General features: G+C 42.8%; 1 protein-coding gene across 2 annotated transcripts in view; it reads left to right on the forward strand.

Annotated features, from left to right (window-relative positions):
* CFAP77 (cilia and flagella associated protein 77) overlaps positions 1-19,723 on the forward strand; it is a 95,396-nt gene that overhangs the window by 27,201 nt on the left and 48,472 nt on the right. The gene's annotated exons all lie outside the window — the stretch shown is intronic.

A 19,723-nucleotide genomic window follows, 5' to 3' on the forward strand; every position in this document is an offset into this window, starting at 1 on the left:
ATATATACACATATATATATATATATACACACACACACACACAGTAATACGCATTACTATCAATGTGCAAGTACAGGAGTAAAAATCCGATCCCTAGACTGATGCATGCCACCCGTGGGTCTGTAAATATCTGAATCTGCAGGATCATAGCTAGTTTGTGGCATCATCTCCTGGCTTAAGCAATCTATCTTTTTTCTGCTGCTTCTTTAGTGAGATGGTGATGTCTTGTTGTCCTACTGTATGACTTGGATGTTGTTTTCAAGATCAGAGTGGCAGACTTTGTAGGCAAGATGAAATGATTGCTGACTCTTTTCTTCTTATTAAGTTTGTTTACATGTTGGACCACTGAGATTTAGCTGGATTTCTATTTCATGAACTCTGCTGTGAGAAGACCCCCAACATTCATAAAAGTGAAGCTGTCTATACCCACATGACTCTTAGATTACTTTGAAAGATATAATGTGAATTTTGTATCACAAACACAAAATTCTTAAAAATAAACCAAAAACACAATTGGCTGAATAGAAGGCTAGAGATACACCTAAGATTATAAGGTAGGTGCGGTGCAAACTTTAACACACAGGCCTCTCAATGCACTCTAGTCCTGAGCAGAGAATATCAGCCATGTCCAACTGTATAGTAGAATAGTGATGGGGACATGTATCCATTAGGCCATGACCACCAAACTCACTGACTCTGTTGTGACCTAACAAGGATTTGAACCTATGGGCAGATCTACGCTACGGGACTCAGTCGACCTAAGTTACGCAACTCCAGCTATGTGAATAACATAGCTGGAGTCAATGTAGCTTAGGTCGACTTTTGCAGTGTCTACACCATGCTGGGTCAACAGGAGAAACTCTCCTGTTGACTTACCTCACGCTTCTCATTCCGGTGGAGTACCGGAGTCGACGGCAGAGCAATCGGCAGTAGATTTAGCATGTCTTCATTAGACCCTCTAAATCGAACCCCAATCGATCGATCACTGCACGTTGGATCGATAAGCCCTATGACTCCAGAAGTGGACAGTGGGTATTGCACAATAAACCATTCTGTATAGTTTTCACCTGTGCTAAGCCATCTGTGCATCAGGGAAGGAGAGAATTTCATTTAAAATCTTAAGAAAGGAAAATCCCCCTTCGGTTCCTTAGTTATTTCTGTATATAAAAGTATATTAACAGTTTTGTTTGTGAGCTAACTACCTAAGAAGGTAATTAAGAGGTGGAAAAATGATATGAAACTCCCATTGACTTCAGTGGGAGCAAGACCACAGTCAATCTTTTAGTGAAGACTGAAGCAAAATAGGCATTAAACACCTCAACCTTCTCAGTCACATCTGTTATTAGCTCTCCTTCCCCACTAAGCAGAGGACCTACACTTTGCTTTCTGTATCTCTTGCTTCTAATGTATTTATAGAACATCTCTTATGTCCCTTGCTAGGTGTAATTTATTTTGTGCCACGGACTTTCAGATTTTGTCTCTACATACTTGTGCTATTCTTTTGTATTCATCCTTAGAAATTTGTTCATGTTTCCACTTTGTAAAATTTCTTTTTGGTTTGTAGGTTATTAAAGAGCTCCTAATGGAGCTGTATTGGCCTGTTACTATTCCTCCTATCTTTCTTTCACATTGGTATACATATTCCATCAGTATCATAGCCAGTCATATCAGTATAATCTTCACCTCCCTGAAACACCTGGCTAAAAATTATTTTAAAATACATGTAGACTCATGGCACATTTGAACTACAAACAAGGTAGGTATTTCAACAATTATGTACATTCATTTATGCAAAGTTAACATATTTGCTCTTCCACAAATAATCAGTCCATTTAAAAAATACCTAATTGACCATTTGGCACTTAATCAAGTCCTCCGTGCTGAATTCTGAATAGTAAAACTTAACACAATTCTGTCTTTTTTGGTTAAATTATGTTTCTAGCGCCACACTTGCATATATACAAGCAACATACTGTAATACAAGATGCAATACATTCATCTTAGTAATTTATCTCATTTCCTTTGGAATGGTGTCCCTCAGTGGCTCAGAGAAAGTGGAGCTGTTGTTTTAATAGATTTGAATTTTATCTGCCTCTGTATTTGCAGCAGGGCATCATAATAATAATAAATTATGATACTAATAAGTAAGTTGTACCGAATGGTAACAGTTGTACCATTCCCCACCCTCCAAAAACTAATTTATGGGTACATTCTTGTGACTTTAGGGGTGTAATAAATTATCAGAGTTCATTTTTTCATCCAATTTGAGGTGGTGCAGCTGTGTTTTGTAAGCAATAAACTCTCTTGTTGTATTTCTTAGCTAAGCACTGAAAAACAGTATGATTTTTCCCCTCCCTTTCCAGTTATTGTAGCAATGCCGCCTGGTAGCTTCTCTGTAGTTAAGAATTTGCCAGTATTTCCATTGTAAACCCCAATTTTCAGGGGTCTATAACTCTGCTCTTTTAAATCTCATTGGCCTGAAACTTGACATACAACTTTGTCAACCCAAATACATTTTAAAAAAACCTAAAATCTGGCCCCAGCCCAAAAGTCTTTCAGAGTCTAAAACTCCCAGGGAATTTAGAGCTCTATGTGGTGCTCAGAGGTATATGTAAGTGTGTGTGCGTGAGAGAATTTGTACCCCTTCAGTCTGCTCTTCTGTATTTGTGGCTGCCATACAGTGGCTGAGGACCTCTTGTCTCGAACACAACTCAGGACATGATTTGATCCTGGAAAATGTTAGATTTTTGTAATATGCTACTGCACAGTTGATATGCAAGGCCTGATTTACCCATGCAGTATGCCACTTTCCACCACACATCTGGTGGATTCTGCGGCAAAGCTGGTCCAGTCACTCAGAATTCCCCAAGGGAGTGTGATTCTCTAGTGCTGCAGAGCTGACAACGGTTCCCACACAAACCCACCTGCCTGAAAGCAACAGAGATCAGAGGCCGATACATCCTCATGCCCACCTAGTGCCCAGCTGCCACGTCATCTTCTTGGTGCTATTGGGTGACAGAGTAACTTAGAGCAGCCTTCAGCCAGCCTAGGATCCAGGGGGTGGACCAGCAAGATTTGCATACACCCTTCTTCAGCTGTAGCATACGGTCTTTGGATGTAGCTGAGGATCAGACCAATATTATCAGTATCAATTACTGTCCCTGCTCAAATACATGTACTGTCTAAATTCAACATGACACAAATGAAGGTCAAACAGAAAAAAAGGGGGAGAGCGAGCAGGGAAGATGAGGTCCTATGGTGATAGAAATATCAAAAGGTAATGCTGTAAGGCAGTTTTGGTGGTCCAGTTGCTGGGGTGGCTTGCATGATTAGAGCATGGCTCTGCCAGACAGTGGCATCTCACAAGGTATTATTTTAACTATGCAAAGTCTTCCTGAAATAAAAAGGAGGATTGATTTTGTCAGTGGTATTCTGTATAGCTAGTATCATGCACTCGCTGTGCTGTCTTGCTGATGCTCTGTGACGGAGGTCCAAGTAGGCTGGTAGCTTCTAGCACAATGGGGTGAACCAACAGTAGAATAAAAATCACCCAGCTTTCAAGAGCTCTCTCAGGGGGAGCATCTGACCATGCTAGACAACGAGCATTTCACAGTCCCTTTGTGCAGCGTGCCATTCGATCTGATGTCACCTCAGACCTCAGCAGCAGTGCTAGACTAATGCTTTTGATAAGCCAGCCTTCTACGTGATCAGCAATTAAGCTGTGAAGTCAGCCCCTTAATATTATGTTAATATAGTTCAGTATATTAAATGTAAAACAAGTCATAATTTATAAAGGTACCTCAGCTTACTGAGTTTAAATGAAGGCAGACGTAGGGCTATCACAACTGTATGCAAATCACCTGCCTTTTAAAGCTAACAATAGATTTTGCTTTATTGTTTTGGCATTTAACGACTGGGAAAATAATAAATTAAGCCACATGGGGAATCCCTGGTGCTTTTGCAAAGTGGAGCACTGCCTGTTTGGAGAGAGAACATTCCCCATATTTTTCCCTAGCTGCATTTCTCTTAACCTACCACCTTGTTAAAGTTATAGGACAAAATACTCCTCTCACATTACCTGGCAGATCTCAGCTCTGAGATTCTGTTCTCCCTACATCCATTGTACAGCCATAGATGAAGGCGACAGTTCTCTGCATGTTCAGGGAACAGAACAACCGGATCAAGTTCTGTTAGGCCACAGGGATCTGGGAGAAGAATATTGTTCAGAGTGCTGGAACTTTTAAAATACCTGCTAGGTAATAACGAACGTGCTGTAATAGGGAGTGTGGTCAAATGGCTAGAGCAGGGGGGACTTCACAGGTGTCACCACGCTGCACACCACGGTCATTCCAAACTTCATGGTGACAGGAAGGAGAGAATTCAGATCCTCTTGCTTCAAAGCAGAGGTCCTTTTAGTTGCTCTCAGCATAGAGCCTATGACAATTGAGCAGTTCAGATTCCATCCAGTGGTGCAGATATGTATAGCAATCTTATAGGTATCTATAGAAATAAAAGAATGTGTTTGCTGAATCTTTCTATCGTGCAGCAGACCACCTAAAATATTAATTATATTACTGCTGGTCTTGTGCTCAGTAGACAAGCACATGGTGGAAGCGCTATAGATGGGGCAGGGAGAGAAAACAGGTGATTGTCTTATTAACGTTATCAGTCCAATGGATTGAGAGGAGATCGGATTGCTCAGGGCATGGGAAAGAGTGGGGATGGACTTTTGCTTCTGATACTGATTCAGATCCGGTCCAGGTCAGTAATAGCTGCAAATTACTCCCACCGCATGGCTCTTTGGAGGACTATGTGAAATGAAGTTGGTTTGGTCCTTAATGGGCAGTTGTCCACATCACAAATGGCACTATGTAGCCCCCACTCGTTGGCAGCCTCTCAACACAGAACCAAGTGTGTCATGGAGAGTCAACTCCCCCACATCCCTAGAGACGGGCCCTCCACGCCAAAGTTTTGCCAATCAGTGTGTGAGGGAAATGAGCTCTTCTGCTGCCCATGCTGTTACTGAACATAGGACGTCATTCTCCAGGGCTGGCACCTTTCATAGGCACTTTCTTAATTCAACAATGTACATATCTATGTGAAGTAGCATGATTGGCCTGTCTCTCGGAATGTGACTGATACCAAGGCCTCCTTGGAAATGGGGAAACCAAGGCATCCTAGAGACTACAACAGCAACATAGGAGCTTGAGCAAGATAGCCCTCCTGGAGTTACTGTGATACTAGGCAGCAATATTAATTAGCAACAGGAAATTGCCACCAAAAAAAACCCACAAAAAATTAAATACACAAATGTTTTAAAAAATTATAAATGCAAACACACACCCACAAAATGCAGCGAAATTCCACCATGAGCGTCTCTACACTTATTTACAACCCCCTTAAAGCCTTCCTACATATGTCTGTTGCACATCAATGCCGCTGTTTGCCCTAGTTCACTCCATTTAATCCATTGTCCTACCATTTGCACTTATGCATGTGCCACGTGGGGAAAGTGTAGGTATCAGTTAATGTTTGTGCAGCGCTTACACAGCACTTTGTATGTTCAAAGTGCTGAGGATTATGGTTATTTTGATAATAATTCTGTACAGTTACCTCTGTTTGGAATAAAGGATGTCTGGTGAGTACAGATGGTTGAACCAGTCAAGCAGAACACACAAAAAGCCCCAATTAGTTTTACATCTCCAAAGCTCTTACAAATATTAATGCACTAAATAATCATTGCAACATGGAATGAGTATTGGTATGTATTATTGGCTCAAATCCATTCCTAATGTATCTTGTTAGAAATTGATAGTTGCACTATCAATTAATCTAGTCCATTCTCCCAGTCTGTAAAATGGGGAGGAGTCTGAAGTAGAGAGGTAAGTGACAAGTCATGCCACAGAGCAAGTTAATATCAGAGCTAGGATTTGACACTCAGCCATTCCTGGCTCCCAGTCCTGCACTCAGATCACTAAACTATGCCCCTTGCAAAATGCAGTCCCAACCTTCCATCTGCGAACAAACCTTTTTAAAGTTCAGATTCGGTCAGAGTGAATTAGGATTCACTGAAAATCTGGTCCTAGAGAACTGAAAACTGGATGTTGATCAAAACGTAGAAGGTATCAAAAATATGGAGCTAAATGTCTAGAGGGGCTAAAATGTTGGAATAAATGTTTGATTTAATAATACAGATGTGTGAGTACATACATAAGGAAGCCTTAGAATGAGATTTACAGAACAGAGTGTCTTTAAAAGAGCAGATTAAAATACAGATGCCCCTATTATTTTTCTGTAATAAAAGTGGAACACGGAACAGTTCGCTTGTGCCACAAACTATTTTTTCATTTGTGTTTTTGTTTCATGGTTCAATATCTTCCTCCAGCTGCTTGTGTCTCTTTTGCCTTCTCCTCACTTTGATCTATTAGTTTTCCACAGAAATGGGGTTTATAAATCATCGTAATGCAGCCCTGGGAAAGACGGTGCTTAGTGCAGGGAGAAATACATTGCAGCTAACAGCCACGGCGGGGAGGAAAACTCTCGCCTCGGAGCAGGGCTTTCGCGACAGGTTACTGATGTTGCTTGGTTATTTTATGTCTGCATTCGTGCCATCGGGGGCAAGGCCGCAGGGAGCACTGCCTGCACCCCCTTTGTAATATTTCAAACCTCCGTCTGCAGGCTAACACAAACAGCTCGTGGGCTGGCACGGGAAGGGGAAGCCAGCAGTACAATGGGAGGGAAGGTAGGACAGGTGGGGATGAATCGCTTTTGTTCCTGCTTTTGTGATACTGCCTCTTTTTAAAAAGAAAAATGTTTCATCACATCTCTAATACGTGCTGGAAACATGCAGATTTCAAGCAAATGTCTAATCTCTTGGGGGTGACAGTAGGGTCCAAATCTTTGGTGCCTCATTTTTGTTCTGTGTTTGTACAGCCCCTAGCATGATGGGGTCCTGGCCTCTGACTGGGGCTCCTAGGTGCTATGGCAATAAAAATAAATAATCAATGTCCCCCCTTATGATTCTTATCCTCTGTATCGGGATCTTGCTGAGGAAGGTCCATGCTTGCTCGTGGTCTCAGTCCTGGCTGTTACATGAAACTGAGTAATGAAAAAACAGGCCCGACACCAAGATTTAGGACTTGGCTAAATAGCCCCCATCTAAGTCAGTGTCCCATTCAGCCCCTGTGAAAGCTGCTTATTTGTCTAGCTCACCTCTTGTGCTTTGTATATCAGAACTAAGAACGCCGCGCTTTTGCTTTTTTTTTGTTTTTTACTCTGGCTTTTGAAAATGGCCGTTGCTGTTAAATAAAAAGAGAAAGCTAAGGGGCTGAGAATCCTAGTAATAGCCAGGGACCTAACGTTTATCAATCAGCAACATGCATACGCCCAGTAGTGAATTGAAGTGAATTATTCCAGGCCAAATCCTGCTGGCCTGACTCATGTGTACACTGTCCCTGCTTTCAGTGGACCTACTTGCCTGAGTAAGGTAAGCAGGATCTGGGCCTCTGTCTATAGTTCACATAATGCAGGACACAAGCTCTTCTCTGTCCTGTTTGTAAGATTAGAAAGTGATGCTCCCCTACCAGCCGTGCTGCTAGTTAGCTCTGCAATGGCTGGACACCAGTTCAGTGAGCAATCTCAGGAGGACCCGCAGGGTCAAGCTGGTTCAAGAGCTATTGCAGATGTCTCACAGCAGAGCTCTGGTTATACCAGATAAGAGACAGAGACAAAGAACGTTTTCCAGTTTATCTGCTTCTTCCTGCATTTCCACTCACTCTCTCCACCGCCCTCCAACCCCCATTATTACTGGTATAACCTGTGTTGGCCAAACCCTTTGCCCTCCTCTGCAGCCATGGCAGACCCTAACCTACTGGACATGGTTCTGTTCTCCTCCAGAATGGGAGGGAGGAAGGTCAGTACTCTCACCCACACCCATGTGTGCTGTGAAGCTCTGATCTGCAGGAGGTCCCTATCGTCCATGGTGCAGGACCAGCATCCCCCTGAGCACATAGCTCCACCAGCCATTCTTCCCTACAGAGGTGGTATGCACGAGTCACAGGGGTTCCTGCACATCCAAGGCTGCAGTAGCAGCCATGGTGCTGCTCCGTAGCCATTCTGCAGCACAAGACAGGGGTTTCCACATCCCCAGCCCAAGATGGGATCCCCTGAGCCTGGCTGCTGGGAACAAGGATTTAGTCCTAAATGCATGAAAACCGATACAGTAAATCACATCCTCCTTAGCTATGTGACTTTTAGCTATTAATATAATATGGGGGAGGGTTTTCCTAAAGGAAACCCACCTAGCTTTGTAAACACTTGCTGCATTCTTAGGACCCTGGCTACTGATCAAATTACACACACACACACACACACACTCTCTCTCTCTCTCTCTCTCTCTCTCTTTTAGCACTGAAGAGCAGAAACAGCCTTGGATTGGCCACCATGCTGGAAACTTACCCATCTTTACCAAAGCACTTGACCCTCCCCACCCTCTTCCCTGTAATTGCCTTGTTATTGTCATTGTTCATCTGCTGGCCCCTAGAGAGGCCCATGGGAGCAGTTCTGCCTTAGCTAAACCAATATCTCCTGCAATAACCCCCTGCAGTTTCCTCTTTGCTGTCCCACGTTGAATAAATCCTCCATCTGTGTTTGCTGAATGATCATAAAGACATGATTGAAGTTTCAGATTTATGGCTTCCTTTGGGTTGAAGTGCAACACTGGTAATACCAGAGCCTGGTTTGTGACTTCATTTGACAAGGTATAGGTGAGGGGGATGGGTAAGAGCAGAAATAGGAATGCAAAGATTAAAACTGTATTTTATATCCACAGTATGTACACACACGTGTGTGTTTAATTCACATACCTTTCCATAGCATCTTCCTTCCAAGGACCATAATGTACTTTACAAACATTCCTGAGACAGGTAGGGATGTGTGTGTAATATTTTACACGACCAGTGAAACCTGTCTCAAATAACCACACCATGGGACCTAACAAGAATTGGTTGCTTAATACAGGTGGTCTTTTAACTACGGATCAAACAAAGTGGCACTGTTAACTACTCTAGAGTGGTTGCATCTGAGTGTGGTCCTTAGTGCAGGTTTCATTATCTATGTACCCATGTCACTTCTTCTAGATTCCATTGTTAGCCAGAGGTGGTCGCTAAGGGAGTGATGCCAAGCAATCCCCCTCGTATAGTAACGGAGCATGTTGCAGCCCTTTTTACGATCAAAGCACCAGCAACCAAAGAGGCTGAAATTCCTAACCTCAGCAAGTAGCAGTCAGTCCTTTTGTGGCCAAAGGTACGTTGCGCTCCATGAAAACAGGAACTAACTTTGTAAATACACTGAGTATTCCATCCTCCTGTTTGGTAACAAGTTACTTTTGAAAATTTGGGGTATCTGTGTTTGGAGCTTTGGCAAGTGTCTTGATATTCACAGTCTTTCAGAGCAGCTGTGCATGCTACCATGTATTGAGACCTGTCCTGTGCCTTCAGCTCTAGCCCAACAGTATTTTATGGACTATTACAGGTGATTGATGGTCACGGTAACTTGAAACACTGAAACAGTTACTGTACAGCTGTCCCACTGGGAACTGCATGTACTTGAGGTGCATAAGTATTTTAATCTGGACAGTGTGGCCTATAAGAACAAAGAGCCACCATTCAACCTTGCTGAGATTTACATTTTTCAGCTTTGGTATCAAAAACCAAATGGAGCTTCCCAAATATAGTTTGCTTCCAAATATGTTGAGCCACCGTTCTGCACAATTTTGTGGTCATAGTAAATTTACTCTTCTCTGATTCATGGCCATTTATATTCTAATTTCAGCAGAAACCTATAAAATTCATACAACACAATGCAGCCCTAAATTAAATGCTTTTCAGCATCCCTATATAACCAGTGCGTCTTTGGTCTTTAAATTACTGTGTGTGGCTGAGAAGGGAACCTCTCTGGGAAAATTTATTCCACCTTATTTAGAAGGGGAAAAAAATCTCTTCCCACCTTCTTCAGGAACAAAGATTATTGTATGTGTTATAATGAGGTATTTATAATAATGAAAGCATTGCGTGTTTGACTGGCTATAAGGCAGACAGAAAAGGAATAGTAGACTTCTGTGAGCAGCAGTATTTGTGTGATGCATGGTGATATTTTTCCTTAGTGCATTATCAAAAGAAAAAGGCAAGATAAAAATATCTTCCATTTTCCCCTAATTTGTAGTTTTCTGGTGTTAGCAGGGCTTATAAGACACATGCTCCCAATTAGCTGCTCCTCTTAATTTAAATGCTTCATAAATTATCTCCTGCGCTTGTGGATTATCACTTCATAATGTGAGTTAGCATTTAAATAAATAGCTGCGATGTAGGAAATTAGAGAGGTTTACTGTCTGAGGCACCAGAATAATGAAGGAAAATACCACAGCAGCTGAACAGGGGTTGGGAGAGAGATGAGGAGCCACATATATCTTTACCTTTTAGCAACCATATTTGGGCTGCTGCACTGAAAATATGGGTCAGAACTCCAACAGAGCAGAATCCTTTTGTAAGAGTTGAGTAATAAGGGAACATACAGAATTTTGAAGCATATAAAACATCTTATGTAGCAAATACTGGCTTTTTAAGACCAAGTCTTGCTGGTCTTATACAATTAGCCCTTTTGGAAACGAGTGGCATTACTCGTGTATGTTAGACAAGCAGCACGACCCACGGTTCTTTAGACTTTCAACAAAACCCATGAATAAAGACAAAGTCATAGACATGAGTAGGGCTGGTATTTTATAGTAACGATTTGGTGAAGAAAGGAACAGGGAAATCACTAGCAGGACTAAAGACAATATAGTAATAAAGTAAAAAATAATTAGCATTAATATGTACCCCAAATTACTTAAACTAAAAATGTGGAAAAAAAATAAGTGACGTTCTCAGTCTGTGGGCTTCAGTTGCAGTTTTGACCATACCAGAGCCACCTTTGTAAACCCAAAGCAATAATTGGAAAGCCAGGTTAAGTGTAACAATTTAGCAGGGTAAAGCAGGACAGGGAGAAAACTCAGGAGGGAATTAAAGATCTCACCAAGTGACCACTGTTCTGGTCCTTGGTGTGTCTGCAGTTTTTCTGCATGAGCTCCTGGGCGAGATTGTGCAAGGTATCAAGCATACTCTGCTCTGCTCCCATTGACTGACCTCAGTTGGGAACTGAAGGCACTCGGTCCCTTGTGGCATCAGCTTCTCTCTGTTTGCCTCCCGTGCAGCCCCAGGTTTAACCCCACAGCTCTCCACGCAGTTTGTTGAGCCGTTACGTCTCCCAACCCACTCGCTCACACACACACACACACACACGAGTCCCAACATGTCAAAATCATGGATATTTTTGAAAAAAAAAAAAACCCACAACAAAAATCATAGAATCTGTGACAGCCATGACCAAAGTCCAGCCTTAGGCAGGAGTAAAGTTATTAGTCACATTATTGCCTGGAGAAACAGTTTGACACATTAAGCTTTCACAGTAACTGCCATTATGTAATGAGGAGGGTGTGATTTTGCTTGCCTGGTTTTGCTATTAAATTTCAATGTGCCAAATACTTTTTGCTGTGCGACGGAGTAAACAATATGGGGCAGAATCTTCTCTCAGTTACACATGTGCAAGCCCCACTGAGTTTACTTATCACTGGCAGCACAATTTGGGTCCATTATATTTGATATACTCAAAGATGTGGGGCCAAATTCTGTCATTTACATCCATGCAAGCCTACTGATTTCAATAGAATTGCACAGATGTAACTCAGGACAACATTTTGCCTGAAGAGAGACATTTAACCAACTTGATTTCCCCTGTGTTTGGTTAATAATTTTTATCTAATTTTTCTAACAGCCTGGGTTGAAAACTGCTCTCGGTTACCCATGCAAAGATTTTGATGTCTGTGGGGGTTGCACATGTGTAGTAGAGCTGAATATGGCCCCTCGTATACACAAATACACACCCCTGCATTCACATGGTGATAATGAAGCATGCAATTATTATAGCATATATTTCTCCCTGGAGTGATATTGCAGTTCTCATATGACAAAAAGTGACGTGAGTATTGTGATACACTTCAAAATATTAAATCCTGCCCTGTTCAGATCATGAAAACATACTAGTGGAAAAAGCCAAACTTGGACGCTGACAAGACAGACATATTTACTGGTTCGGGGCATCATTAGGAAGGAGAGAGAAGCCCACACTTGAAGCTCGCATGCACAGACACAGGGTGAATATTAGTGAAGATATTTCACTGCATGGTTTCTGACACAACTATCTTTAGATTGAGTGCTACCAAGTCAATTTGTGATGCACCAGAAGGGTATAAGCTTGATATTCCTGACCTTACAAATAGCATAAGTGCTTCCTATGGCATTTCTTCTTTCAGGCAGCTGCAACAGCCAATAAATTTCAAATTCTGAGACTGAAATCATCAGTGGGGCTAGAATTTCTTCCTAGACTTTTTGGGGAGCCCATTTCAGCCTTTGCTTTAAAGTTCAGGTCCACTGTGAAATGTAATTCTGTAGAAAGTGTGTGTTGTGGGATCTCATGATTGTCTCCTAATAATTTCCATAGCAATTGTGCTCCATTTACAAATAAAAAGATGTTTGTTGGTCCCCTCCCCACACCTCAGAATATGAAAGTCAGGATGGGTTCTTGTCTTCTCACTCACCACCAGCAGGCCAAACTGTATCCTCATTGACATCTGGGAAACCCCATTGTACTCCATGACATAGCTGCATCCCGACTATCTTCAGATTATGTTCTGCGTGACATCCAATGTGTTTGCCCAGGTGTAACTGATTTGCCCCATAACTGGAAGTTAGAGAACACTTATTCTGGTGGTGCACAGGGAGTAGAATCTAGCTCTTTCTTCCCTAGCTGTGTTGGCTCTGCAGGTCTAAGTGTAAAAGCTTAAAGCACTAAAAGGAGCTGATCTGACTAAAGAGACACAGGGACCAGATCCATTTAGTAAGAAGGTGCCATTTTTACAGTCACTTTCTGATGCAGAATGGCACTTTACATAGTCAAATCGGAACCTGCTGCCTATGTCTTTCCAACTGATCTACTAATCATATTTCTGCAAATTTTATATCCCTGACCCTTGTAAAGGGATTGCAGTGAAGGCGTTTTTTAAGCTGCATTTTAATAAGTCAATATGAAAGCTCAAAATTATTTAAAGCTTCTTAAATAGGATTATATTTGATTTCTTATGGGAATTGTGGGGGATAGTCTAGTAAAGATGTTCTGTCCTGCTGAGGTTTTATTACATTAAAGAAACAGCATCCTTTTTAGTAGCAAAAACTTTTTGACTGTTCTATGATGAAAATGGAGATTATTCAGTCCAAGAAGTACAGAAGCTGGTAACTTGTTGTTGCAATTATCGCAGTCTTGTGTCTTCCTATGGGAGGTCTAAGCACTGTAAATAAGGAAGGGTTGCCTGAATGTAACACATTGCTTGCCAATCTCTGATATTTGATTGTTTGGCTCTGGACGTTACTGTGATCGTATTGACTAATATGTATACAACAAATACCAATTCCCTTGAATTAACGTGTGCAACCCTCAACACAGCCAACAGATACGTATCAGAGGGTCAAGTTTTGGTCCCCAAGACTGAGTTCTATGCCAACGGAAGTCAGCTTTGGACTGTATCCATGGCCAAGTAACACTGCCTCCACAGAAAGGCATTGAGCCAAATCCTGGTCTCTGTTACACTTTTCAGCTCCCTGGACATCACTGTCGTTGCATGGATCTCACTGAGAGCTTGAGGTCCACTGTGTTCTACTGAGCCCCAGGTGATTTATGAGGAAGGACCAAAAGTGCAAAATATGCGTAGCATGGCTAAAGCAGGGGACAGGATACATAAGTGTCTGCAGGGCGTGAACACCAAGGGCTTAATTCTCCCCTGACTCATTGGGCTCACAGTGGATGTAAATCTCGACAAAATTTGGCCTCAGTGTTCTAGAAGGATTCTATAAAGTGGTACCAGCGAGGTTCATGAGGAGTGGCAAAGTAGGTAAGTATTATCCCCATCTTGCATATGGGAAATCTCAGAGCAAGAATAAAACCCAGAACTCTTGACAGCCAGTCCCATGCACTAATCACTAGACAATGTTCCCCCCACTAAGAACACCAAATAATGAGTCATATTCTACCTTCAGATAGGCACTCAAAATTCCTTTCAAAAGCAATGGGAGTGAGCATAAGTATCTGAGGGCAGAATCTGGTTTAATCTGATGAATATTCTCAAAGCTCTGGTTGTTTTGGGAACAACGACCCATTTACTGCTAACCTTTCCATCCGCTTTTTTTAAGGGGTCAAATTTTCCTGGGTGCCAAATGCAGATATTGATACTAGTTGCTCCCACTGTCGGAATGGATGTACAGTATTTTGCCCACGTTCTTGCCTGTTCGTTCTAGGGTCTGATAATGTGCTGGAAAGACAGAACAGTTCAATCTACTTTCCCTTTGCCCCCTTCTAAAGGCATCTCTGTGCTCTGCTCTGCCCTGCCACACTGTCTACATGACTCACATGAGTATACAATTCAGAGGGTTACCCGACATCAGTAGAGGCTGCTCTGGGAACCACTCCAAAGCCAGCAGAGCAGAGGCACCCCCACATCAGCCCCTCCATATTGTTTCCTCTGCTCACCTTCCACCTTTGACAGTCTTATTTCACCTCGTAGGGATGAGTGATTAGTGTAGCTGTTGTGTGGCGGGATTTTCAAAAGAGTAAGTGACTTAGGAGCATAAATCCTATTGAAAACCAATAGGGACTTATATTCCTAAATCACTTTAAACTCTTGAAAATTCCACCCACAGTGTCTATGTTGCTTTAGGAGTCATGCATGTGAGGAGCATAAATTTGGCCATCCCTGTTTAGAGATGGGCTCAAGCCAAAGCCCTGGATCTGAACACCCCTCAAAATTTGGAAAATTCAGATTTGAACTTTGCAGCTCAGACCCACTTCTATCCACACCCACTTTTGCTCTGACCATGTGCCCCCTTTTCTTCCTGCCTAGCAGCCTTGCATAATATGTACAGTCCAATCTCTCTACCTTTTCTTGCTTGTGTATTAGCTCTGGAGCAGAATTGCTCTGGTGTGCACTTCACCAACTATACCACCCTTACAGAGAACAGATTTGCTTTTTTGGCCCTGTCCATTGGCACAAGACTCATATTTGGCCTAAAATCAAGAGCAGATTTAATAACAGAGGGAAACTCATTTTCAATATTTCCTTTTGATCTAAATTAAACACTGAAGAACTTTCAATTTTCAGGTGTGTACCTGACGGACTTAATGCCATCTTAGCAGAATCAGCAGAAAGAGCAAAACTGGGCAGGATGTTGTTGATTTATCAGTGATAATTCATATTGTAGACAGAAAGAGAAATGTATAAATACTGATGAAGAGCCCAGAACCCCAACAAATCTCAAGGGTTACCTGACGCCATGAACAGACTGGAGCAAACCAAACTTGGAATTTCATTCCCTAGCAAACTGCCTCCTCTTTCCTTGTTATATGGAAAACTGATTCTGTGTTTGTGCTATTCTGGTGCTAGAACTGTCCATCTAGAATACTTAGAATACAATATCTGCTAAGTCAAGAAACAGTGCAATAAGCATTTACAAACTACCACAAGTTGGGAGCAAAATGTAGCTGTCAAGTGAAAACTAAAAGACTGGTAAATACTCCCATGAAGAAGAATGAAAACAGTGTGCGCGTAAATACTTTCATATCTGGCTGGCCCTTTAAAACCAAAAAGATAGAGTTCATTTGCATTTAGATCTCTTTGGCTCCCTCTTTTCATCTAAAGACAAATCCTCACAAAGGCTGCTTAATTAGACCAAATTAGATTTCCACCTAGTGGCTTGTCATTCATTAGGAAATGCTGTTCTTTTTCTCTAGCTTGGTAATTATAAGCTGGTCTGTACCAGCCTCACAGTATTCGCTTCAGACTCGAAGTATGACTAGCATTCATGATTTGTGCAGAAGAGAAGAAAATTATTCAGTCCCACCAAGTCCGCCCATTTTACAAGTTGGATAAAGATCATCACTGGAGTCTTTTATATAATAGGGTAGCCTCTTTCTTAAGTCTTTAATAATTAATTGTAATAGCATATCTCATGGTAATTTTCAAGACTAAAAGCTAAGTACAAACAGTTCTTGTGTGTACCAGCATCTCGCATGGTCTAGCTCCTGTACGAGACAGTGCATTTCTTTCCCTTAGAGATGCACTCACAGTCCATCTAAGAAAACTCCCATTCAATCTTTTATTGTTATTTGTATTACAGTCGTGCTCAGAGGCACCAGTGGAGGTAAGGGCGCTAGGCGCTGTACATACGCATAGTAAGAGACACTCCTTGCCCTGAAGAATTTACAACTAAATAGACAAAACAGACAAAAGGTGTGGGGGGGAAGTATTATCATCCCCACTATTACAGATGGGGAACCGGGACAAGTCCTTTAATCTCTCTCGGCGAAATCCTTGCCCCAGTGAAGTTGATAGCAAAACTCCCATTATCTTCAGCTGAGTCAGGATTTCAACCTCAGTGTTTAAGGCCATGCAGGCAGTATGATGCAGAACGGAGGATTGAACCCAGCTTTTCTGAGCCCCATGCCAATGGCTTAACCACAGGAACATCCTACCTTTTCACCCTCTGGTTAACATATCAACCATATTTCTGGAGTGGGTAGTTGATAACTACACTTTTAGACAATGCTGAAAACCCCAGCGAAGTCAGTCACCTGTTGACTAGTTTGCATCCTGTCTCAGGGCTCTGTTTGGAAATTTTACTTGCTTATATTTGAAGGGAGGCTTGCGAGCCACAGTATTTTTCCTTTCAGAAAGAGCAACTGAAATAAGTTTCCAGCTAAGCCTCTTCCATACTCTCCAGTAGCTAAGAGAGAGCACTGTTTTCTAATTGTAGACCTCTTCAATCGCATATTAAGGCCCTGTGCCCCAACTCTGCTATGCCAAATGGTCAGTTGCCAGGTGTTATTAAATTCATTTTATAGCTGTCATCTGAGAGCATAGTAGGATGAGCTGTAGCATAAAGCACGTCACCATAAAGAGGGATTTTTTGTTTCAGAAAAATAGTTCTAACTGTGCTTCTGCCCAACCTGGTTAAATGTGGACTTTGCCACACAAGGAGCCAGGGTTGCATTTCTCAGTCCCTATCCAAGCTTGGAGATTATTCCTTCACAAGTTGGGGCAAGTGTTATCTTTCTCTGTGCCCCCTCACTTGGCCACCCCAAAAGTGAATGCAACCCGAACGTACAAGTCTTTTAAACTGGACCGGCTATTTTTCAGCACGGTCAATCCACTAGGGCAGTGGTCCCCAACCTTTTCCGGGTGGCGGGCGCCGGACGACGAGCCGCTGAGGACCGTGGCCGGCAGACAAGAATCCGCCAAAATGTCGCTGAGAAGCGGTAACGTCAAGAGGCGTCGCCACCGAAAATCAGCGGCATTTTGGTGGCAACGCCTCCTGGTGACGCCACTTTTTGGCGGCATTTCGGCGGATGTTTGTCCACCGTCCAGTACACGGGCGCACATAGATGTCCTGGCGGGTGCCATGGCACCCATGGGCACTGCGTTGGGGACCACTGCACTAGGGTGTCTGGTGATTGCACATTTGGAGTGACTCAACCTCATCTTAAATGTTGACGTTTTGCCAACACACCATCCTTAGTGTGAGGCAGAGACCCTTTGCTCAGTGGAGGCCGGTGACATCTGACACTGTAGGCAAAACTGAGGCATGAAAGCCGGTTTATAGCAGTGGGTAAAGACCGTGCCAGAGAGCAGATGATGCCCGTCCTGCTTACCCTCACCAGCCTCTGCTACTTTTGTTTCTTAAACAACATCTCAAATGGGGAAAATCTTTCAAATGAAATAATAACACTTAGCACTTCAGTAGCACTTTCAAGTTCTACACACCTCAGTTAAACTTTGCAACCCTCACCTGTGAAGTTGCTAAATATTATCCTTACTTTACCAATCAGGAAATTAAGGCACAGGGGGTGCATGTCTCACCTTTGACAGTTACAGGAGATATGTCTGTCAAAGCCAGTACTCAAAAGTGGCTGACTCTCGGTCCAGGACTTACACCATTAGTGCTCTGCCTGTGGCTAACAACCATAACTTGACACTGCAACAACAATTAAAAAAGCCAGCCACCATAATGAAATATGTCAAAGTACAAGGCATTGGAGCCAACGTTTTCATCTGGTCTTTGGTAGGGAAGAGCCAGGAGTATGCACAGGAACTAGCACATTAATCATGTTCACTTCCCTCTTACATGGAGGGATTTTCAATGAATCTATAAAGAAATGAAAACAAACGCACACAGAATGACCCCTGCACCCGTCAAAACTTAAAACAGTTCAGTAGCTTTGATTTCTATTTTTGAAGCACTCCTGTCACTGTTTTATTTACTCAAGCTTCACTCCAAACTTGCTAAGTCCACTGTCCAGTATATTCGACCCTTCACTGATTAGCTGGCCAAATGAGCGGGCCACAGATCTGCTAGATATTTATTATTTCATCCTATTTTTATAACCAAGATATCACCTGTACAACAGGAGCCAGGGGATATGGCACCAAATGGGGCTCTAGTCTCTCTTCTGCCACTGGTTTCAGAGTAGCAGCCGTGTTAGTCTGTATCCGTAAAAAGAACAGGAGGACTCGTGGCACCTTAGAGACTAACACATTTATTTGAGCATAAGCTTTCGTGGGCTACAGCCCACTTCATCGGATGCATCTACCACTGACTCGCAGGGTGACCTTGAGTAAGTCACTTTTCTCTGGCACAACGCCCCCATCTGTACAATGGGGGTTATGCCCACCGATCTTTGTAAGTCACTTGGAGATCTATTTTTTTTTTTTACTCGTTTTCAGTGCTACAAAAGCATCATGCCATCCTTTTGGAAACAGATAAGCTGAATTCTTATCACAGTCCCATCCCCCATGCAACCCAATGAACTCCATTGCATGAATACAATGGCAAGATTTAGCACAAAACGTGTTGATGTTCGGTCCAATTGTTACAGTATAGAAACGCTATTTGAAATCTAATGAGCAATACCTCTTGCCCCCCCGCCTCACACTTTGTAAACTAGAGGCCAGATTCTGTCCCTCACTATAGCAGCACAAAAGACCTGGAAAGGCCTTCTGGGGAATTCACCTAGAACAAGGCCAGTGTAGGCAGCCCAGCCCATGCAGCCCCAGCACAGAAGTGCACTGATAGGAGGAGGAATGGTCAGTGTGCTTTGCACTACAGCTATTTTGGACTGCAGAGCAGCCCATTGGCAGCTGTGCGGATAGTCCCTGGGGCTGCTCTAACTTACACTGGGTGCCATGCTGGCCCCTACAATAGCCCGGAACTTCAGGAGGGAGAAAGGTGACAGAAAGCCACCCCTCCCCCCAGCCCAGCCCATGTTTACGTGCTGTATCTTCAAATTCATCCCTAGAGTAACTTCAATGAGAAGAGTGGAGTTACACCAGGGTGAATTTGGCCTAGTGTCTGAGAAAAACAGATTATTCTCAGATGCTGTAATACTTGTATCTAAAAACACCTCACCCTACCCCCTGTTGTATTAATCTAGATCAGGGGTGGGCAAACTACAGCCCAGGGGCTGCATCTGGCCCTTCAGCTCCTGCCGGGGAGCGGGGTCCAGGACTTGCCCCGCTCCATGCGTGCTG

This window comes from Mauremys mutica, chromosome 18 (assembly GCF_020497125.1).
Source record: "Mauremys mutica isolate MM-2020 ecotype Southern chromosome 18, ASM2049712v1, whole genome shotgun sequence".
Taxonomy (NCBI): domain Eukaryota; kingdom Metazoa; phylum Chordata; order Testudines; family Geoemydidae; genus Mauremys; species Mauremys mutica.